We start from the raw sequence: 25175 nt of genomic DNA, 5'->3' as shown, positions 1-25175 counted from the left end.
CCCCTTATTAATTTTGTTGCCCTTCTTTGGACTCTCTCCAGCTCCAGCACATCCCTTCTGAGGACTGGTGACCAGAACTGGATGGAATACTCCAGATGTGGTCGGACCTGAATTTTATAAAGAGGCAAGATTATAGTTTTATCTCTGGAGTATATCCCCTTTGTTATGCATGCTAATATTAAGCCGGCTTTGGTAGCTGCAGCTTGACATTGCATGCTATTGCTCAGTCATTCCTCCACTGGGACCCCCAGATCTTTTTCCATCCTTGATTTCCCCAGAGGTTCTCCCCCTAGTGGGTAGTATGCGTTTATGTTTTTAGCCCCCAAGTGCATTACTTTACATTTCTCCACATTAAACCTCATTTGTCATGTAGTTGCCACTCCATTATTTTGTTCAGATCTTTCTGTAAAATGTCTATATCCTGATGTGAAGTTATTGCCCTGCTTATTTTTGTGTCATCCGCAAAAACTGAGATTGAGCTATTTATCCCATCCTCTATATCATTTATGAATAAATTAAACAGAATTGGTCCCAAGACCGAACCTTGTGGTACCCCACTTACCACTCCAAACTAGTCTGAGTACACGTTATTTATCACTAATCTTTAGACGCACCCCTGTAACCAGTTTTCTTTCCAAGAACAAACCTTATGGTCCATGCCTGAAAACCTCAGCTTTTAGATTAAGCGTTTATGGGGAACTGTATTGAATGCTTTTACAAAATCCAGATACACTAAATCCACAGGCCTCCCCCATCTAGATGGAAGCCCACTTCCTCGTAGAATGTTAACAGATTGGTCTGGCAAGAACGACCCTTCGTAAACCTATGCTGATTACTACTAATGATACTGTTTTCTTCAGCAAATTCTTGTATATAGTCCCTTATCATCCCTTCCAATAGTTTACCCACTATTGATGTTAGGCTGACTGGCCTGTAGTTTTCAGCAATATGTCTATTCTCTTTTCTCCAATCAGTAATCATCAATTACTGATAGATTTCAGCTGGTGTCTTGGCTTTCCATGTCTTTTTGCACCTCCCTTTCTTCATGTTTCAATACTTTTTCCCCGTGTCATTCCATTTTATTACACATAACTTCATTTCTGAGCTTATTTGTTTTGGTTTATTTGCATGTATAGATTGCATGTTACCGACATGTGGTGGAAATTGCATGTCAATAACACCTTAAGAAATATATTTAACTAGAAAAATGGTGACATGCTCAGAACTTGTTTTACCTGCAGTATATATATATATATACATATATATATATATATATATATATATATATATATATATATATATATATATATATATATAAAGTGAGTACACCCCTTTGTAAATATTTTATTTTATTATATTTATATTATATTTTATTATATATTTTCATGTGACAACACTGAAGAAATCTTGCTACAATGTAAAGTAGTGAGTGTATAGTTTGTATAACAATGTAAATGTGCTGCCCCCTCAAAATAACTCAATACACAGCCATTAATGTCTAAACCGCTGGCAAGAAAAGTGAGTACACCCCTAAGTGAAAATGTCCAAATTGGGCCCAAAGTGTCAATATTTTGTGTGGCCACCATTATTTTCTAGCACTGCCTTAATCCTCTTGGGCATGGAGTTCACCAGAGCTTCACAAGTTGCCACAGGAGTCCTCTTCCATTCATCCATGATGACATCATGGAGGTGGTGGATGTTAAAGACCTTGCGCTCCTCCACCTTCCATTTGAGGATGCCCCACAGATGCTCAATAGAGTTTAGGTTTGGAGACATGCTTGGCCGGTCCATCACCTTTACTCTCAGCATCTTTACCAAGGCAGTGATCATCTTGGAGGTGTGCTTGGGGTCGTTATCATATTGGAATACTGCCCTGCGGCCCAGACCCCGAAGGGAGGGGATCATGCTCTGCTTCAGTATGTCACAGTACATGTTTGCATTCATGGTTCCCTCAATGAATTGTAGCTCCCCAATGCCGGCAGCACTCATGCAGCCCCAGATCATGACACCCCCACCACCATGCTTGACTGTAGGAAAGACACACTTGTCTTTGTACTCCTCACCTGGTTGCTGCCACACACACTTGAAACCATCTGAACCAAATAAGTTTATCTTGGTCTCCTCAGACCAGAGGACATGGTTCCAGTAATCCATGTCCTTAGTCTGCTTGTCTTCAGGCTTTCTTGTGCATCATCTGTAGAAGAAGCTTCCTTCTGGGACAACAGCCATGCAGACTAATTTGATGCAGTGTGCGGTGTATGGTCCAAGCACTGACTGGCTGACCTCCACCCCTTCAACCTCTGCAGAAATGCTGGCAGCACTCATATGTCTATTTCCCAAAGACAACCTCTGGATATGACGCTGAGCATGTGCACTCAACTTCTTTGGACGACCATGGCGAGGCCTGTTCTGAGTGTAACCTGTCCTGTTAAACCGCTGCATTGTCTTGGCCACCATGCTGCAGCTCAGTTTCAGGTTCTTGGCAATCTTCTTATAGCCTAGGCTAGGGATATGCAATTAGTGGACCTCCAGCTGTTGCAGAACTACAAGTCCCATGAGGCATAGCAAGACTCTAACAGCCACAAGCATGACACCCAGAGGCAGAGGCATGATGGGACTTGTAGTTTTGCAACAGCTGGAGGTCCCCTAATTGCATATCCCTGGCCTATGCCATCTTTATGTAGAGCAACAATTCTTTTTTTCAGATCCTCAGAGAGTTCTTTGCCATGAGGTACCATGTTGAACTTCCAGTGACCTGTATGAGCGAGTGAAAGCAATAACATCACATTTAACACACTTGCTCCCCATTCACACCTGGGACCTTGTAACACTAATGAGTCACATGACACCGAGGAGGGAAAATGGCTTGGGCCCAATTTGGACATTTTCACTTACTGGTGTCCTCACTTTTGATGCCAGTGGTGTAGTCATTAATGGCTGTGTGTTGAGTTATTTTGAGGGGACAGCAAATTTACACTGTTATACAAGCTGTATAGTCACTACTTTACATTGTAGCAAAATGTCATTTCCTCAGTGTTGTCACATGAAAAGATATAATAAAATATTTACAAAAATGTCAGGGGTGTACTCACTTTTGTGAGATACTGTATAGAGATATAGATATAGATATAGATAGATTTATATCTCTAGATAGATAGATATATTGTGGCAGAGTGTTACCCTGCCAGGGTCTAGAAGGAGGATGTGACCCAGAATTCTCAACCAGACGGGTTGAGGGGCTCCAGGGAACTTGTAACATGAAGAGGAAACTGGCTATGCAGTTACCTCCTTTCTTAGAAAGGTCCACTTTGGCACCTCACCTGATTGGTCAGGTGTGTACTGGGCTTTTAGTAGTAACCTGACCATAGTTCTGGGCTCCACCCTAGCAGACAGGAAGTCTGAGTACCAGGAGTCAGGAGGGCTCCGCGGGGGAGCAAGTGCAGCAAGAGGTTGTTAGCTGTGTGCACCAAGGTGGTCAGTGAAACAGTCTGTATGAGACAGACAACGGCCTGGAGGGTAAGGCCAGAGCTGCAGTGCTACAAGTGAGAGCCAACTAGGCTGAATGTAGTTTTGTTGATGAAAAGGAATGCTGAAACCCCTGCGAGGGAAATCTATCTTTGTTTGTTGAACTTTCTTTTAATAAAAATGGGCAAACAAAGCCCTTAAAAAGAAGAACCAGGGAGTGGCTGTGTCCTTCAAGCTCTACATCTGATGCAAATCCTTTACAATATATGTATATATATATATATATATATATATATCAATCTGGTACTCCAAATGATTAAAAAACACCTTTTCCTGGAAGCCCCAAGTGCAACACATTTATGATAATAGATTGCCTATATGAATAAGGAGTATTGCTATAACATGTCAAGATTTCATGTGCCTGCAAGGTTGCAGAGTATTGATATTGCTGGTGTTTATTATTCCTCTTTGCCGGCTAGGTTGTTAAATTGTGAGTCATTTCACAAGCAGATTAACCTAATACAGCACGCCACAACTAACAGGCAGAACGAAAGGTGACATTGTGTTAAAACACACTGAAAACGTCTTCACAACGGACTCAATTATTGCTAGCAGTTTAACTAATTGAACTGCAAACTGCTAATTAGTATTCCAACCATCATGGTAAATGCAGTTTTCTTTGCTGTTGCATCATTGGTTGCTCTGAAATTAGTATTGACTGAAATACAAATGAACAAATCAGTTCAATGGTGCAAACTATCATGCAGATTTAATAACAACGAATATAATGTAATTGATTAACAAATGGTATAATGAGCATGCATAGTAAATATAGGAAGAAAAGGCTGAACATTTTATGAAACAGAAGTGATCACAACTTACTTCATTCTTGGGGCCACTAATACAGCCCTTGGCCTGTCTGCAGGAACACGCATTACAATTTAAATTTTGCTAAGAAAACAGCAACTAATTATATGGCATGTGCCCTGAAACCTCAGTTACACAGTAATATGCACAGCTGAAATAATCATTCCCATCCCTGACAATAACCCCCTAACAAGGTATTACTTTTAAACCTCAGTATAAAGTTAGTGACAACAATAGCATTTAAAGGTAAAGACCAAGCATCCCAACACGAAGGAACAGAAATTTATGTAGTATAGATTATTTTTTTTATTTAAACCTAAACACCCGACAAATATAAAAACACAAATGTATACATCATTAAAGTGGTTGTAAAGTCAGTGCTCACAACTACTGCAAGCCCCTCTGTTACAACACAATATACCACACAGTGTATGTGTTTTTTTTTCAATTCTCCTGCTAAATACTTTTTTCCACATCGCTGATTTGCGGTCACGTGACCGCCCTCTGCTCTTCTTCCCCGATCTAAGGACTACAGAGGGAGGGCCTTAGATCCCCCTCTCAAGTCAGCCGGGCGGTCACCTGACCACACATAGGCGATGTGGAAAAAGGTTTTTAGCAGGAGAATATTAAAAAACACATACACTGTGTGGTATATGGTGTTATAACAGAGGGGCTTGCAGTAGTTGTGAGCACTAACTTTAATGCCACTTGGGTGTCAGAGTATATGTCAGAGTAAAGCTTTGCCTGGGTGGACTCTTCTGTGATCTAGTCTGGAATAATAAAACTTTGTGAAGGCTGATGTCCCTTTCTAGTTTGGCTAGCTTGTTTGTCCATTCCATGTGGGGAGCATTAACAAACACAATTGTCCACCACCTGAAACTGCAGAGATGGACAGATTGCAGGTTTTGAGCACCAGTTCTCTTTGGTACTGCTGATAAGAGGAGGCAGCAGAGTATATTTCTGTGTATTTAACTGTGTATTACTTAAAAAAAATTATATATATATATATATATATATATATATATACAGTATGTACTTGAACTGGTGTTGATATTAGCCTCTGTGATCATTTCCTGAGGATAGTAGAGGAAGAGGCAGCACTAGGAGCCAATCAGGCTGTGCTCCATACACATGTGCTGGAAGGGAACATACTGACAGTAAGCTATGAGTGTTCAGCTACTCCTTGATTGTCGTCTCAGAGGGCTGCAGGCAGAGACATGACACCACTATACAGTATCTCCTAACTGAGAAATAGATGTATAAATCACAAAAGTGACTATATAAATACAAATTCTTGGGCAGATAAGATTGTTTTCACATGTTTATTCCACTTTTTTCTTGGAGTTTCCACTTCAATTGCTTATTTTGTTTAAATTTGTCTTTTACCAATACCTTATATGACCACAGACAGTGACTTGCTTATATTTGACCTTCTTTCTATATTTTTAATAGCGGGAATGTGTAGAATTTTGATCTCTCTTCAGTAGTGTTGTGTCAGATAAAAACAGGAGCAAGCTGTCTTCATACAACGTTCCAGACCCTACTGTACACTACTTAAAAATTCCTATCTATATGACACTTAAGACACGTTGATGTTATCACACCTAACATATTTGCTCTTTAAAATAGGCACGTGGTCTCAGTGACTGGTATTTTCTATTATACAACTTATGTTCTAGGAGCAGCGATTACTGGTCAAACAAAGGTTATCAAGGATGGACACTGTAAAATTCCTGCAATTTTCATGAACTTACTGAAATTAAAAAAAAAAAAAATTGGTCTATTGAGTCCCAGTTATAAATTACCCTTAAAGTAGAACTTACCCTGAGAGAAATGGGGAGGCTGTCATTACTATTGTCTTCAAAGAATATAAGTGCCTGGACATCTCTTCTTGTGTGCCCTATAGCAATGCCTATTTCATGCTGTTCAACTCACTATTTAAAACTAAACTCCAGGCAAATATTAAGTATATATATTAACACAGCTGTTTACTCATTATTACATTTATTTTTATTGCAAGCAGAGTAATTCCTGTTTTTTTTCTAGGTATCAACCTCTTGGAATGTCTTGTACAGTAGACCTCAGATTGGGAAAGGGGAGAAGCAGTACAAGGTGCCAATCAGGTGTCTGGCAGGGCTCATGTGCTATCAAGCAATGGGGTTGATTTACTAAAGGCAAAGCCACTTTACTCTACAAGTGCACTTGGAAGTGCAGTCACTGTAGATCTGAGGGGAAGATCTGAAATGAGTGGAAGCTCTGCTGATTTTATCATCCAATCATGTGCAAGCTAAAATGCTGTTTTTTATTATCCTTGCATGTCTCCCTCAGATCTACAGTGACTGCACTTCCAAGTGCACTTTCAGTGCAAAGTGGATTTGCCTTTAGTAAATAATACCCAATGTGCTAATAGCATGAGATCGTGAGTGAGAGAGATATGAGCTTTCTGTTCTGTTGCTCGTCTCCTCTGACTGTCCAGTGATAAGATGAGGGAGCAACAGGCCTTATAAGCGGGCTAGTTTTACTAAAAAATTGAAGAGTGCAAAATATGGTGCAGCTGTGCATGGTAGTAAATGAAATTCTAACTTCAGCTTGTTCAATTAGGCTTTGACAAAAAAAAATCCTGGAAGCTGATTGGTTTCTATGCAGAGCTGCTCCAGAATTTGCACTCTCCAGTTTTAGTAAATCAACCCCAGTGTTACATACCTGCAGCAAAGAAAATGACATCACCTGTTCTGCCAGACACGGCTGTGCAGTGTGGCAGAGCTTTGAAAATATCAGATCTGAATGGACAGAAATACAAATCCTTTCACAGGTAAAACACCCCATATACAGAAAATGCATTTCATCTGTGTATTTCGCTGTTTGCCTGGAGTTAGGTTTTATTTATATTTTTTCATCACACCCAGGGGTTGATTTACTAAAACTGGAGAGTGCAAAATCTGGTGCGACTGTGCATAGAAACCAATCAGCTTCCTGTTTTTTTGTCAAAGCTTAATTGAACAAGCTGAACCATGCACAGCTGCACCAGATTTTTCTCCATCCAGTTTTAGTAAATCAACCCCATAACCTGTGTCAGGTGTGTATTTTCTGGCAAGTCTGGAAAAAAAGTGGACAGTCAGTTGTATGATTTGCTCAGCCTTTTTCTAGACACATAAAAGTCAAACAAAATTTCAAGCCCATTGTGAAAGCTACATCTAGTCTACATTTGTATCTTGTTAATATAAATAGCTTGAAAGCCATTTACTTATACATATATATGTGTGCTAAGTGGCACATTTTTACATTGGTTTCATACTTAACAAAATATGTAAACATTTCAAATATTTCTGTAGAATACAAAGCCTATATATTCTTACAACAGTTGTATGTTTATAATCCATTTCCATGTATGCATTCCTTCAAGAAAGACATTTAAAGAGTCATGTGACCCCAATGTTCACCATATATAGACATTTTACAAAAGTGACTACACTTCCCACCAAAGATAGCCCTGGGACACAACCCAGCTCACTGACACACTCACTATATATCAGCTTGTTAGGAATGGAAAGAAAGCCATCGTTTTTATGATTGATACTTTTAAGAATGGCATTGCATTCCTAATAGAACTTAGGTTTCTTACATAGCAATAACTCATTGCATTCTATTTTTTAAAGGTTTGGGAACATCTAGTATTTGTTTTTGTTGTTGCAAATGCTTAAATTAAATATAAATTCATTTTCTTTTATTGTGCATAGTACAATACCTGCACACCTGTACAGAACATAAGGAAAGAGTCAGATTGCATTGTTACTGCCATTTGTTGATGGAGATGCTTGGAGTGATGATAGGGTAGAACTTGTTTTAGGAGGTTAATTTAGTGTTAGGGTTTACTGTTAAATGTTAATAAACAAAAAAAGACCGACAATTTTGAAAAAAAAAATTTTTTTTTACTTTCTGTTATAAATCATGTCCAATGAAAAAAATGAAAAAAATCTAATTTCTTCATAAATTTACCCCAATATGTATTCTGCTACATATTTTTGGTAAAAAAAAAATATCCCAAAAAGGAAATATTGATTGGTTTGCGCAAAATGTTGCGGTGTCTTCAAACTATGGGATATTTTTACTTATTTGTATTTATTTATTTCACTAGTAATGGCGGTGAGCAGTGGCTTATAGTGGGACTGGGATATTGCAGCGGACATTCTGACACTTTTGACATTTTTTGGGGACCAGTGACACTAAGGATTCATGTACACTCCAGCTGGTAAACGGACGTTTTGGAGCATTTGGGTGTTTTTTTCAGCAGCCCCTGAACTTTCTTCAATGTTTTCTTATGGGTACATGTACACTCAGGCATTTACAGCAGTGTAGAAGCAGTTGAGGTAAGAGAGAGACCACTAAATGTGCATAAACGTGGCATGTAAAAGGGGCAAAACTGATGTTTTTACTAGCTGTCAAGTTCCAGCATTCAGAAGAGGTTTTGCAAACGTCCTGCGTACACGAAGCCTAATGCAGTGATCAGTGCTAAAATATATGCACTGTCACTGTACTAATGAAATTGGTTGGGAAGGGGTTAACATCAGGAGCGATTAAAGGGTTAACTGTGTGCCTAACATGTGTTTTACTAAACTGCGGGAGGTGCTTTTACTAGGGGAAGACATGGATCCTTGTAAATGCTTTGCAGAGACATGGGATCCATTCCTTCCCTGAGTTGCCTCCTGTCAAAACGACGATCTGCCTTGTTTACATAGGCAGACCATCATTCTGGCTCTCTGCTGGATGACCGGTGGATGCCCACAGACATCGAGTCTGCAGTACCGGTGACTGGGCTCCTGCTCTGTGTGATCACAGTGGGAGCGAGTCGCCGGTGGAGTGCATGTGTGCCCCCTAACCGGAAGAGCCAGATCACGTATATATCTGCTTGCCGACCGCCGGCTGTCAATTGACGGCCAGGAGGCACAGCTCTCGTTGCGGGAGGACCTCATATGACGCCCTCGCTTTCCCGGCCCACCAGGGGGCGCACTCTCGCCGCCGGTGGCAATCGCGCGCCCGCCGTGTCACTGGACACCTGGTGCGCATGCACGCCGGGCACCTGCCCGGTAACACAGCAGGACCGTGGATCTGTGTGTGTAAACACACAGATCCACGTCCTGTCAGAGGAGAGGAGGCCGATGGTGTGTTCCCAGTACAGAGGAACACTGATCGGTCTCCTCCCCTTGTGAGTCCCCTCCCCCTACAGTTAGAAACACTCCCTAGGAACATAATTAAGCCCTCAATCACCCTCTACATTTATACAGTAATCAATGCATTTTTATAGCACGGATCGCTGTATAAATGTGAATGGTCCCAAAAATGTGTCAAAAGTGTCCGATATGTCCGCCGCAATATCGCAGTCATGATAAAAATCGCAGATCGCCGCCATTACTAGTAAAAAAAAGAATTAATAAAAATGCTATAAATCTATCCCCTATTTTGTAGATGCTATAACTTTTTGCGCATACCAAAAATATGTAGAAGAATACATATCGGCCTAAACTGAGGAAAAAATGTGTTTTAATGAAAAAAAAATTGGATATTTATTATAGCAAAAAGTAAAAAATATTGTTTTTTTTCAAACTTGTCACTATTCTTTTGTTTATAGCACAAAAAATAAAAACCACAGAGGCAATTAAATACCACCAAAAGAAAGCTCTATTTGTTGGGAAAAAAATTAAAACAATTTCATCTGCGTACAGTGTTGTATGACCGCGCAATTGTCATTCAAAGTGTTACAACGCTGAAAGCTGAAAAATGGCTTGGGCAGGAAGGGGGTGAAAATGCCCTGTATTGAGATGGTTAAACAGGATCCGGTGCAGAGGTGCCACCCCGTAGCAGTAAAACTATAGGGTGGACCTTAAGCGGTTAAGATTTAAGCTTACCACACACATTACAATCCCCCTTTTGATTTACCAACAAATATGTAGTGAAAGGCCCTGGCTGTTTAGATTTAAATGTATTACATAGATTAGGTAGAACCTCATGTTCCATAGTTTTGGTAGATCAAAAGTTGATTACAAAGATTACAAAGAGTACAAGAGTACAAAGATTGTCTGTGCAGATTGTAACATGTATGGTGACCAGGCTGTTAACACACTATGATATAAAGACATTTGTGTGCACTTTGTTTTAATATGTTTGTTGTTTTTATACTGTCTAGTATTTCTCATTAAATTATTCATCAGCCTTTTATGTTTATGTAAGCACAGAAAAGTACCACTCATAAAATATCTGATAAAAATAACCCTGTAAAATAGAACACATTTTTCTGATAGCAGCTTCAACATAAGGTGTATTTTGTAAATACATCAAAAATAACATTCATATGTAAAACTATAAAGGCAGGCAATAGATGTCTGGAGAGAATGAATTGTTGGTAGCTGCTCTAGTGATTGAAAACATTTTAAGATTAATTTGAATGAAAAGTTATAATTGCACTTTTGCATCATCATTGTTTTTCAGTGTGATGCACAAGCCCATTGGAGATGTGGTAATCAATTATATGAATCGCGCAGCGGATTCATGGCACTCTAGGGATGTTTAGATGGGGCCACATTACTTTTAAACGATTTATGCACTGTACACTGTTCAGTATTAGCTGTCAACAAATCTCTCAGTCGTTTCAAAATGTGTTAGACTATGGTTGGTAAATGGTGCAAATACAAATGTTAGTTTAAAAGCATAATTGTGTATTTTAAAATGTTGTGCCTGATGAAAATATTAAACTATCAGGTAACATATCACAGTTGAAAGATTTGATTTGTTTGCTGCAACAATTATACTTTAACCGCTTGCCGATTGTGTGTGTATATATATATATATATATATATATATATATATATATATATATATGCAGCTCTCCTGCGTTGGATCGCATACTTAGTACATGATCCAGCACTTTCAGGCTGGGGGCTTGCAGACCAGTCAGCAGGTACCGCTGACTCGATGTCCACCGGCACCCGCCGATTATTCGTTACACAGGCAGAACGGCAGTTTGCCTATGTAAACAAGGCAGATTGTCGTCTCAGGAACACGCAGGAACACAGATCTCTGCCTTCCCCTAGTACAAGCACCTCCCACCTTTAGTAAAGCACAGGCTAGGAACACATTAACCCTTTGATCACCCCTAATATTACCCTTTCCCAGCCAGTGACATTAGTACAGTGACAGCATCAATCACTGTATTGGTGTCACTGGTCCCCAAAAAGTGTCAAAAATGTCAGTGTCCCAACTGTCTGCTGCAATATAGCAGTCCCGCTATAAGTTGCTGTTTGCCGCCATTATTAGTTAAAAAAGAAAAATTCCATAAAAATATCCCATAGTTTGTAGACGCTATAACTTTTGCACAAACCAATCAATATACGCTTATTGGGATTTTGTTTAGCACAATACATATTGGCCTAAATTGATGAATACATTTTTGTATTGGGTGTGTTTTATAGCTTATTTATTGCTTTTTTTTTTAAAAATATTTGGCTTTTTTGTTTATAGCACAAAAAATAAAAACCGCAGAGGTGATCAAATACCACCAAAAGAGGGCTCTATTTGTGGAGAAAAAAGGTACAACAATCAATTTGTTTGTGATGTTACTCTGTTGCACTTTTATTTATTTTTTATAGCTTTAGTTTGGGGAATTTTCCCAAAACCTTTTTACTTCTTAACTGGCATTGGACCAAGGATGCGCCTATGTACATTAATTTTAGTTTTGATGGGAATTGACCTCCAGGACTTGTTTCCTCTTGGGTACGCAGCTGTTTTATCAAAGAAGAAAAGTGCATTTACCTGCAAGGAGAGGCAAGGGGTCCCAACAATAGTTTAAAACTCAAGAATTAGTGAGGAAAAGGGACTTATTTATCTGCTCTCTAAAACAGTAACTAATTATTTTAACCACTTGAAGACCAAGCCTTTTCTGGCACTTTTTTGTTTAAATATAAATGGTGATCGTTGCAATTTTTTTTTAATGTCACATGGTATTTGCGCAGCGGTTTTTCAAACACAACTTTTTTAGAAAAAAAATACATTTTAATGAATTAAAAAAACAATATATACCCTCATTTTATTGTAGAATATGAAAGATGATGTTTTAGATGATTGAGATACCTCACATGTGACACTTTAAAATTGCGCACAATCTAGAATGATGACAAACTATGGTACTTAAAAATCTACATAGGTGATGCTTTAAATGCCTTTACAGGTTACCTGTTTAGAGTTAAAAAGGTGGTTTAGATCCAGAATTATTGCTCTCGCTCTAACATTTGCCACGATACCTCACATGTGTGGTACAAAAATTGTTTACATGTTTACATATGGAGGATGCACGGAGGGATGGTGGCACTTATTTATGTTATTATTTTTTTTTTTATCAGTTTTTTTTTAATCAGTTTTATTCCTATTACAAGGAATGTAAACATCCCCTTGTAATAGAAATAAGGATGGCAGGTCCTATTTATGAAGAGATCTGGGGTCAAAAAGACCCAAAATCTCTCCTTTATCTTTAACTACCTCAATACAAGGCACTTACACCCCCTTCCTGCCCAGGCCATTTTTCAGCTTTCAGCGCTGTCACACTTTGAATGACAATTGCACGGTCATGCTACACTGTAACCATGTGAATTTTTTATCATTTTCTTCATACAAATAGAGCTTTCTTTTGGTGGTATTTAATAACTCCTGGGTTTTTTATTTTTTCCAAAAAAACCAAAAAGACCAAAAACTTTGAAAAAAAAAAATGTTTTTCATAGTTTCTGTCAGTAAATTTTGTAAAAAAGTAATTTTTCTCCTTCACTGATGGGCGCTGATGAGGCAGCACTGATGGGCACTGATAGGCTGCACTGATGGGCACTGATGAGGTGGCACTTATGAGCACTGATTAGGCACCACACTTAGGCCCCTTTCACACGATCGGACCGTTCAGGTCCGCCTGTCAGTTTTGACGGCGGACCTGAACGGGCGCTCCATGTTAGCCTATGGAGCGACGGATGTCAGCGGAGACATGTCCGCTGACATCCGACCCGGTCCGATCCGCAAAAAGCAGACGGATGGCCCTACGTCCAGATCCGTCGCTGGCAGATCGGATTGGGTGAGATCTGATGAAAACGGACATGCTGTCTGTTTTCATCCGATCCCTCCATAGGCAGCAGTGGCGCCTGACAAGCCCATCCCCGCTCATTGAGCAGAGAGGGACCTGTCATCCGCCAGCTCAGCGGAGATCAACGGAGAGATCTCCCGCTGAGCCGGCGGACCAAGGCGGGCTCCGTGGAAGCGGAGTCCACCTCGTGTGAATGAAGGCTTATGGGCACTGATTAGGTGGTACTGATGAGGAGGCACGAATATGCCGCACATATGGGCACTGATAGGTGGCACTGGGCACTGATGGGTGGCACTGATGGGCATTGATGGGTGTCATTGATGGGCAGCAGTGATGAGCATTGATGGGCAACAGTGATGGGCATTGATAGCCAGCACTGACTGACATCACTTGTGGGCACTGTGTGCTGGCACTTGTGAGCACAGATTGGTGCCAATTGTGGGCACTGGTTGGCACTGATTGCTGGCAGTGGCATTGCTGGCACTGGTGGGCACATAATTGTAATCAGGGCACTGATGATCAGTGCCCTGAGGACATCCCTAGATGTCCTCTGTGAGGAGATGCTGCTGATCGGCTCTCCTCTCCTCACACTCTGTCAGTGTGAGGCGAGGAGCGACGATTACTGGCATATCCGTGTTTACATGTGACCGGCTGTGACTGGACACAGCCGATCACATAGTTAAAGAGCCATGGCTCTTTACACAGATCAGGGTCGCGCCGTGATTGCCACGCCGTGCGCCCTTGGGGGTGCGTGAAAGAAGTCGTTCTGGGACTCCGTCATATGACGTCCACCCAGAATGAGAGCCACACCACCCAGCCATCATTTGACAGTGACCGGGCAGCAAGGGGTTAAAAGCAAAAGTTAAAAAAAAAAAAGTTTACTGCCACCCTGGACTGGAAGTGATGTCATGACGTTGCTCCGGTCCTCCAAGGCCATAGAGGCGATCAAAAACGATCTAGTCTTTTATCACCTCTGTGACCAGCTGGCTGCACCATGGGATCATTTCTTGGGCAAACCGATGATAACGGTAAGCCCGAGCAACATCGGCGAGTGGCGGAGGATAGTCCCCTCCCACTGCTTCTGAAAGCGTTCCAGCGGCTCATGAGCCGTTCTGAATGCTTTCAAGAGAAAACGAGCTGCCAGCTGAAAAAATAAATACTGGGGTTACCACTTGCAAACCGCAAAAAGATTCTTCTTTGAAGTACACCTATAATGTTAGCTGCCTAACTGTCATACTGATGCTTTGCCTTCACTTCTTTCCAAATCACTGACCTGGTAAAAGTATAGAAATAAAGAGCCCCAACACGTTTCTTACACTCATTTGCAGCATACTTATTTAGGGTCGGTGACTTGAATGTATCGAAGCCAGACAAAATCAAGCAACAAGCATTTTCAAAAGGAGACCAGAAATGACATTCCCATTATTGTCTTATGACAAGTGCACTTTAAAATGATCATGTGTGATTTAAAGCTGAAATTTGAGTAAAGCTCTGCTGAGTTCCATCATTCAATCATGTGAAAGCAAAAGTGCTTTATTGTTTTGGGATGTGATTGCAATGTAAAATTTCACCAAATAGTGCCTGAAGACACACAGGGCAGAATCTGACGCCTGGGAGACACTGCAGGGATGTTTTTTAACAGAAGCTCCAGTGGCCTTCAGGTAATATAATACACACCATTAAACATACATAATGTATTTGGGGCTGTATTTAAAAAAATACTAAACGTAAGCTTTATTTCCAGTCCAAATAATGATGAGAGATCCTGCATTTTGTGCTGCCTAAAGTAGTACATACAAGGCCATGTGTTTACAGTCATGTCATTTTTGACAATATGCATACTAGGAAATAATACATGAACAACTCTTTTACTTTCCCGTGCTTCTTCCAAAGTGCTCAAGTTGGCTCTTGGAAAGGATGGTCTTACACTCAGTTCAGCATAAGCATAACTTCAGAGCCCTAACACAGCTCTCATTTATTTTAAAAAAAGTTACACACCCCCACTATGCAGTTTGATATGCCTGGGGTCCATCAATTATTCTATATACCAATTATTATTGTGTTAAAAAGTGGCCCTGGTGCAGTGGAACACGTGTTAAATCAGGATAATATAGGTCATACAATACAAAATTGACCTAGCACAGATCATTATACCATCTACAAATGTTGTCATTTTGGATTGTTTATCTGTTAATGAAATATAGGTTTTATAATCTTCTTGGAATCTTTCCAAGATGTGCTGCAGAACACTATATCTTTAGGATGCTGCAATGAAAGGCTGAGTATGCTCTAGTCACCACAATGGTGCTCAGAAATTATATCTAAGCTATATTATAGCTTTGACATTATTACTAGTTAGGATCTGTGATTAAAGAAAAGAGGAAGTAAGAAAGATGGTGCAAGAAGTACGAAAAATTTGTATAGGATAGTGGAGGAAATTGGAAAAGTTCAGTGCTGGTTTTCACAATTCTGGTACTCTTCTTACTTGAAGTTTCATGTAGTTTATTTATATAGTTTTATGAAATAAATAATACACTTTTCTCATGTTTTCCTTAAAGAGTTCCAGTTCTGTTTTAAAGGATATGTAAACAGTCATTTAAAAAACAAAAAAATAACAAACATGTCATACTTACCTCCTCTGTGCAGTTGGTTTTGCACAGAGAGGCCCAATCCTCCTATTCTGGGGTCCCTCAGCGGCGCTCCTGGTTCCTCCTCTTCTTGAGTGTCCCGTCGAAGAAGCGCTCTCCCTCAGGGAACCCATGCGGGTGTGCTCCCGTGTCCTGCTGCTGCGTCCATTGACACAGACAGCAGGACTCGGCTGCGCCCCCTGGCTCCCACGTCATTAGATTTGATTGACAGCAGCGGGAGACAATGGCTGTGCTGCTATCAATCTATCCAATCAGGACCCGAGACATCGGCTGGAGCAGGAGTGCTCGTCCCCGACACAGGAATGATCGGGCTCAGATAAGTAAAAGGGGGGCTCTGGGGGGCTGGTGCACTATAAGAGGTTTTTCACCTCAATGCATAGAATGCACAGAGGTGAAAAACCACGAGGGTTTACAACCCCTTTAAGTTAGTCCAATAATTATCAGAAGATATATTTCCCAAAATATTATTCAGACACTGGTGTGTTCAGATCCTCTAGTACTTGCAGACTGCAGCATGTACTCAAGGTCTTTGCATGGGTTACCTTTTTCTATGATACTATTGTATAATCTCTTCTCAAGAATATCTTTCATACATATGTTAAATATTAACATGGTTAGCTCTTGTCTTTACTGAACAGGTATACCAAAAGCCAAGTAGTCAACTGTTACTCTCAGTTTTTACCAACTGCTTGCTCACGTTCTTTCAATAACAAAAAAAAAAGAAACTCTGTAGGCCAGGGGTCTCAAACTGGCGACCCTCCAGCTGTTGTGAAACTACAAGTCCCATGAGGCATTGCAAGGTTGACAGTTACAAGCATGACTCCCACAGACAGAGGCATTATGGGACTTGTAGTTTTGCAACAGCTGGAGGGCCACTAGTTTGAGACCCCTGCTGTAGGCACTTTTAGTCATCTTTGGAGGAAAAAGCTATATGGCCTTTTTCATTACAAAATTGCAACACAAGAGTCCATTGATATTATAAACAGCAATGGTATAATGTGTAAAGGATCCATTCACATTTTGTTCCAGTGCCCTATGGTATTTGGTTACGTCTCTAATGAAAGACCACAGTCTAACCACATGTGAAAAATGAAGAGGCGCACTTAAATTCTAAATTGTAAGCCACAGGGAGTGATAAGCATTAGACAGGACAGGGTCCTTTTTTTGCCATTAACCTTTCAATCACAGGACAGAGAGAATGTGAGGGGGCATGAGCGACACACCATGAGTTGTTTGGTGTACTGATAATAGCCAGCAACATGGCTCAATAGAGGTATTAAATGTAGTATTGGAGTGATTATTGTACATTAGGTAATTGTAGGGTGAAATTCCGTGATCACATTTACCCAGAGTTCCTTCTAGTAGCTTCCAGAAGCATATTCTTCTTTAGCACAGCATAATATACAGTATCTCACAAAAGTGAGTACACCCCTCACATTTTTGTAAATATTTTATTATATCCTTTCATGTTACAACACTGAAGAAGAAATTACACTTTGCTACAATGTAAAGTAGCGAGTGTACAGCTTGTATAACAGTTTAAATTTGCTGTCACCTCAAAATAACTCAACACACAGCCATTAATGTCTAACTGCTGGCAATAAAATGAGTACACCCCTAAGTAAAAATGTCCAAATTGGGCCCAATTAGCCATTTTCCCTCCCCAGTGTCATGTAACTTGTTAGTGTTACAAGGTCTCAGGTGGGAATGGGAAGCAGGTGTGTTAAATGTGGTGTTATCACTCTCATTCTCTCATACTGGTCACTGAAAGTTCAACATGGCACCTCAAGAACTTTCTGAGGATCTGAAAAAAAGAATTGTTGCTCTACATAAAGATGGCCTAGGCTATAAGAAAATTGCCAAGATCCTGAAACTGAGCTGCAGCATGGTGGTCAAGACCATACAGCGGTTTAACAGGACAGGTTCCACTCAGAACAGGCCTCGCCATGGTTGACCAAAGAAGTTGAGTGCACATGCTCAGAGTCATATCCAGAGATTGTCTTTGGGAAATAAACATCTGAGTGCTGCCAGTATCACTGCAGAGGTTGAAGGGGTGGGGGGTCAGCCTGTCAGTGCTCAGACCATATGCCGCACACTGCATAAAATTGGTCTGCATGGCTGTCATCCCAGAAGGAAGAATGTTCTAAAGATGATTCTCAAGAAAGCCCACAAACAGTTTGCTGAAGACAAGCAGACTAAGGGCATGGATTACTGGAACCATGTCCCGTGGTCTGACGAGACCAAGATAAACTTATTTGGTCCAGATGGTGTCAAGCGTGTATGGCAGCAAACACACCTCCAAGATGATCACTGCCTTGGTAAGGAAGCTGAGGGTAAAGGTGATGGACTGGCCAAGCATGCCTCCAGACCTAAACCCTATTGAGCATCTGTGAGGCATTCTCAAATGAAAGGTGGAGGAGAGCAAGGTCTCTGACATCTACCAGCTCCGTGATGTCATCATGAAGGAGTGGAAGAGGACTCCAGTGGCAACCTGTAAGGCAGTGCGGGAAAATAATGGTGGCCACACAAAATATTGACACTTTGGGCCCAACTTGGACATTTTCACTTAGTGGCGTAATCACTTTTGTTGCCAGCGGTTTAGACATTAATGGCTGTGTGTTGAGTTATTTTGAGGGGACAGCAAATTTACACTGTTATACAAGCTGTACACTCACTACTTTACATTAATGCAAAGTGTCATTTCTTCAGGGTTGTCACATGAAAATAAAATATTTACAAAAATGTGAGAGGTGTACTCCCTTTTGTAAAATACTGTACAAAGAATGCAGGACCTGTGGGCTGCAGTGTGGGAAGCAGGGAGCTTTAGGGATTCAACAGCTAAATTATCAAAGTAACCCCTTGGCTTTCCCACCAACACTGGGGTTAGTGGAGTTAATGGTCTGTTGGCAACTTTGTTAGCAATTTCTCAAGGATCCAAATGCTAATTGCTCCACGCCAACCCACTCTTTCAGAGGCAGGGAAGGCACAAGTAAGGTGACTACCAAGCTGGCTGTTTCTATTGCAGGTGTCCAGGTGTTCCATTGCAGATATAGGATATTTGCATATATCTAATGGTATTATGCCCTATTTAGCAACAATAATACATTTATAGAAGTGGACGACAGTAAGTGAGGTAAGTCAACTGTCAAACTTCCGGTAAGGTGAAGTGTCAGATTCAGCCCAGGTTCACACTGAGCTGCGGGAATGAAGCTGTGTGAGTTCAGCTGAACTCGCATGATTTCACTCCCACATGTCAGTCCCAATGTCGGACGTTATTTTAGAGACATCTATGCAGGTTTCTGCACAGATGTCAATGTAAATCACAGCCTGAAATCTTGAAAAGTAGTACAAAATCTACTTTTTGAAATCGGTGCGGCGCCACAAATGCAGCGTTGCAGAGATTAGGACGGTGCCATTGCTGGCAATTGCAGCCGATTTTACATGCAATTTGACATGTCAAATCGCATGTCAAATCGTACCAATGTGAACCAGGGCTCAAGCAAAGCTAAAAAAAAAAAAAAAAACACATGCAAAATATACATCTTCTAAAGGTAAGCCTGCAAAATTGTAACAACTGAAAAAGTAAAGCCCAACAGAGTCCTTATTTTTAATGATCTAATTGAATTCCAGGTGCATCCCAAAATGTTTTCAATATCCTAAACTTTTTTTATTCCAAAGCAGTGGCAGCCTGAGTAGAAAAGCCTGTCCCCTTCCAGTATTTGAAGAGTGTAACCCTTGCTTTCTGTGTTGAAGTAGCGATCTTATTGCAGAGGTCTGCTGGTTCAGGCCTATAGCTCTGCCATCAGTAAAGTTCATGCTTCCTGATGATTGGAATGCCCTGGCACTGACTAAGTAGAGGATATGTCAGATTTCTGCAAAAAGAATACTGTTTCCCCACAGAAAGCAAGAGTCCCACTCTGCAGCATGCTGACAGTAGACAAGCTTTTCTACACAGGCAGTGGCTACTTTAAAAAGACATTGAAAACCTTTTGTTTTGAGGCACCTGAAATGTATATAGCTGATTTCAATTCAGGGTTCAATTGGGCTTTTAGGATTCTTCCATAAATCCATCTAGCTGTCCTTATATGCACGTTTTGTGAATGAAAATATGTAGTACATTTAGTAAGTACATATTTTGTTTTTTATTGTAAAGTTTACTTAAAATATTTTTATTTATTTTTTACATGCTAGCTGTATATGAGTTGATTTGTAAATTTTTCATTGATTGACTTTTTGCATTTCTGCATTTGAGGCAGTGGAGTATGCATCCCAGCTGTATAAGTACTGAAGGTAAAATCAATTGCATAGTAAATATGAAAGCAATAATAAACCCAAAAGCAAACATTTATTATATTGCAGCTTACCAATTCTTAGATTTGATGTCAGTATTAGTTTCCTTTGTTATGCTTTCTTTCTTCTATTTTCATCTGGTGATCATGCCAGCAAGTCAGGTGTTTTTCAAAAGCACAAGCTTCCCAGCTGAATGTACATGGATTAGACCAACCACTTTTATTTTTGTGTATGTATTTATTTATTTATTTATTTACATCGAATGTACTTGACCTTCATCACCCAACGTAGTAACTTTGGTTGTATTCTATCCCCCCCTATATGTATGTTCGGACAGATACACACATATATATATATCTAACCCTGTTTGTTCCTTCCGGGACCATTAAGACCAGACGCACACTAAATCTAATGTGCTGAATATGTCACATGTCCAGTCACATGACTCTGGCCCTTTATGAAACCAACATCCATCAACAGGTCTAAACTCCACCCCTCTTTTCCCCCAGCCTATCAGCAGACACCAACCCCTCCCCGCATGGGCGTAGGTCTGAAAAAGCAGCTGTGCATGCTCCGAAACACGTTACCCCCAACCACCTTCACCCGATGTCATATCACCCGCTTGCGTTTCAGCTTGGTTCCAGAACCCGGGCCGCCTCAACGCATTTTCACCTACTCGCCAATCCACGTCACTAGGGACTCTGACAGCTGCAGGACGGATCTCTCTCTCCCCCATATACAGACGAGGATTACAGTGATCCGCATGAGGACAAATCATTATATGCCTATGACCTCTTACTATATTGCAAGTGTTTTTAATCCCATTGTACCTGTAATACATCTTTTAACCACTGGACTTAAAGGAGCCTTTCTCTTTCCTTTATGACCCTCCAGAACTGCTTCTTCACTACAAAGTGCTGCCTTCAGTGCCATCTCTCCACTGCTACTACGGACCGGATACCCAGCCTCACCTGAGTGCCTCATCTCTCCCTCCTTTTTAAATCACCTAAAACTGGCAGGGGTGATTAAAATTATAAGCTTTTTTTAATCATGTGAAACCTTTATTCCAAAAGTAAAAAAAATGTTTACTGTAACTGCTTATAAAGTTCAGGCTGGAGTTTGGCTTCAATTTGTTAGTGTATATAAATCTGGTAATACATTTAACATTACCCTCCTCCCCATACTGACAATGCTTCTATTTGCTGTGCCTCTTGTTCTCATTCCTCCAGAGTTCTGTATCTCTAATACAGGTGTGTTACTGTCCAGATCCCCAGGTGAAAACAGAGGCAAAAAAGAAAAGCGAAAGAAAAGAAAACTGATGCAGCCATCACATCTAATAATTGGTAAACTGTAATATATTGCATTTTTGGTTTTGGGTATAATACTGCTTTGAAGGTGTCTTTTTTTCAGTCAGCCTGAGCTGACCTATAGGCATACAATGAGGTAAGAGAATTAGGAGAACACAGTCACTATGCTGCGCTATTTGCCAGGAAGTGCCGTAAATATGGCAGTACCTACTGATATATGGTAATTTATGGTTAGTAAAATATCAATACACATTACATGAATTGTTTACATTGAACGGATCACACTCATATATTTATCTTAGCTTCAAAAATACCACAAAATCCTTTCAAAATACCTTAATAGTTTAAAAATTTTTAAAAATTACAAAAAATTCAATATATTTTGAATATAAAGTTGCAAGTAATATGCAATATGATAGAAATAATTTACCAAAGCTGCTTTTAATTAAAAAATTATTCAGAACGATCGCTCTGCTCATACTGGCAGAATATGGTCTGTGGACTGCCCCTTGCCCTTGAATCAATAGTCAGCAACCACTACTGTTATGAAAATTTTCATATTAATAGGAAAACTTTTCACTATGTGTGTTATCACTCACAAGGGACTGCATTCATTGTAGTTCTTTGCTTCTGCAATGATCCAGGATTATGCAACCAATAATATGTGTGCTTCATTGTATGTTGTGTCTGTATGCTCAGTGGGGCTGGAAAGCCTAATACCCTACATTTAAAAGCTTCCAGGAGACACAGTGTATTAAGCCTTGTAATATGGCCTCTTCTAGTGAATGATCCAGAAAAAAAATGTAGGCAAATGTCATGCTGGTTGGCTGCTGTATTCCAGGATTGATTTTGCTGGGTAAGTAAGGCAAGTGCAGTACCTGTTGCAAATATTCAGGGATACTGAAGGTATAATTGTACTATATAAAGAGGATTTCAAAATAAATGCAATTGTATTTTATTTGGAGATATGGTGAGATAGCATTTGGTGCAGATTTGTGCTCTAATTATATTGCCAGCATCCGCACTTGAAAGCAGACAGGATTAAGACGCATCAAAGGAACAGACAAACATTTGTAGCATCAATCCCAGTTCATCCTCAGATAGATTTAAACAAATTATACTTGTTAATAAATAAGAATTATACGTCTGTTCTGCATTCGACTTCCAGAATCTGTGTACCTTATTGATCAACGTATATGACATATTCACAATACTGAGCTCTGAATTTTGCTGAAGATAAAAGACACTATGCAGAAAAGAATTACTATGCAGTATAAAATCCACAAAAATGTGGCTACGTAAGCTTTAGCTGTCAGCTAACTTATATCATTCTGACCTGGCATTACATCACGCAGCAAACGACTATGAATTTTATGCAGCACTGACACCAAAGTGGATTTTGTATTGTAAACCTGACATTTCAAAGGTCAAAGATCACTCTGAAACAATTTACAGGTATGACAACTGTTCCCTGGTGGAGACTATACAAACCAAATTTCTAAGCAGAGGAAAACTGGGTCAGATAAAAGCTCAACTAATATTTCAAGATTCCAGCAATGCAGCAGATATAATTCACTGAATCACTGTGTGGATTAAACATCAGGTTCCTTTAATTGCCTTAACTCCGGCTTTTCCGTTCTGCTGGGCTTTAATACTTAAGCCGCTGTCGAACACCATGGTTGATTATACATATTGTCTTGGTTTAGGAGGTACCATATACCGCTGCACCATAAACTGATATTATGTTATAGCTATTACAGATTACTCTTTATAGTATACATATTATTGTTTTATCAATATGTTTTTAAGCAAGTAATATATATTATATGTATTCCAGGTCCTTCTGTGTGCATCATTACACAGGAGAACAATAGATGTGAATGGTGTGGACTTACCTAGGCTGACTCTTACGGTCTACATGATCAAAGGTCTGCTTGTGTGCGTCGCATCCACTTCTTCTATACATCCTCTCGTCAACCTAAGAAACAGCCCAGTAAGTCCAGTAAGTCCCACATTTTGTCTAGCTTCGCCCAAAGTTCCCCATGGTAGTTAAATGCCAAGGAATTGATATGTAATAAAAACCATGTATAACAATAAATTCTCCTTATGGTGTCTTCAGCCCGATCCAAGGAACCAATATCCCCTTCTCCATTTAGAGATTATATACAGCAACAAGATCATGGTTTCTTTAATTCAATAGACCTCTAGAGATGAAAGCATCTCCCACTAGAAAAAGAGGGGGCAGTTTACCATACCCCTAGAATAACTGACTGTTGCATTGCACACTGCCATGAGTGGTAATTTCCCAGACTCATCAGAGGATGCCTCTGCTTCCTGTGAAGGGTTACCTTTGGATAATGGCTGAGGATGCTGTTGTATGATGCTTGTATGTGTGTGTGTTTCAAGGAGCAGAAGCAGCAGTCAGTGAAATGCACGCACCTCCCTCTATCCTCTCCCTCCCACCCTATCTCTCCCTCTGTCAGCCTCTGCCTAACACCTTGCACACATATACACGCACCAAATACAGATGCATGCTCAGAAGCATTTTCCAGTTTGTATCCTGATGTTTGCACAGCTATTGTGAACAAGGGTACTACCTTTTTACTTGTTTGACCCTATTGCTTGTGGGTTTATTTCACAGATAATTGCAGGAATCTGACACAATTTTATTTTTAATTGTATTTCAGCCCAAGCTAATGCTTTGTATGATAAAATAGCAGGTTGTGTCTGTACTGTGTTAATGCGTGACAGTTAAGGGTTACAACTAACTAATTTGAATGCAGCAAATTATTGGATCCAATAAAACCAGGCAAAACGAGGTTAATGTCACTTCAATACAACATCAAGCTTTGGATTTAATCAGCGGGCTCTGTGACTGTCCTGTTGGTTATGGTTACTATAGCAATGACAGCTGATTGTGCATTTAAAGAATGAAATATTTTATGGGTAAGCTGCTGAAAGCCTTCAGAACTTTTTGGCATCATGCAGGAAATTAAAAGGTTAATCTGGATGTTCTGTTTAATCAGAATGGGCTACTGGCAATGAAGTGTGCTTTGCTTTCCTTACCTCTTAAGTGTCTACAAGTCTTACGTCCTGAAAAAACACCATCTTGTTTATTGTAAGGGATGACAGTACACAGGTCTGCTGCGTAATATAGTGCAAAGCTATTGTGATCGTGTGTCCAGAGAAAGCATTGCGATTTCCAGACACAAAGTAAACAGCTTGCTCGATTTACATTGTATACAATAACTGTGCAGAAGATAAAAGCTTAAAAATGATTGGGATGACAGTGTGCTACATCTAAACTGAACATAATTAGAGTCCAGAAGACAGATTTGTGAGAGCTGCAAAGAAGCAGACTGAACGAAGGTAAAGGGTTTATTTCATCAGTGTAACATAGAGACTGCCATTGCTAGCCTATCCTTTTGAAAATGCTAGTTGCCTCATTGTCATGCCGATCCTCTGACTTTAAAGTAGTTGTAAAGG

General features: G+C 40.1%; 1 protein-coding gene across 1 annotated transcript in view; it reads right to left on the bottom strand.

Moving 5' to 3' along the window:
* Positions 1-24138, bottom strand: part of TRPC5 (transient receptor potential cation channel subfamily C member 5) — a 618377-nt gene extending 594239 nt beyond the window's left edge. Inside the window, exon 1 of the mRNA XM_073599347.1 lies at positions 23585-24138. The gene's annotated coding sequence lies outside the window, so the exon portion shown is untranslated. The remainder of the gene's footprint in view (positions 1-23584) is intronic.
* Positions 24139-25175: the final 1037 nt, after the last annotated feature.

This window comes from Aquarana catesbeiana, linkage group LG09 (genome assembly GCF_042186555.1).
Source record: "Aquarana catesbeiana isolate 2022-GZ linkage group LG09, ASM4218655v1, whole genome shotgun sequence".
Taxonomy (NCBI): domain Eukaryota; kingdom Metazoa; phylum Chordata; class Amphibia; order Anura; family Ranidae; genus Aquarana; species Aquarana catesbeiana.
The sequence above is the reverse complement of the archived record's forward strand: the minus strand, read 5'-3'. Positions and strand labels throughout refer to the sequence as shown.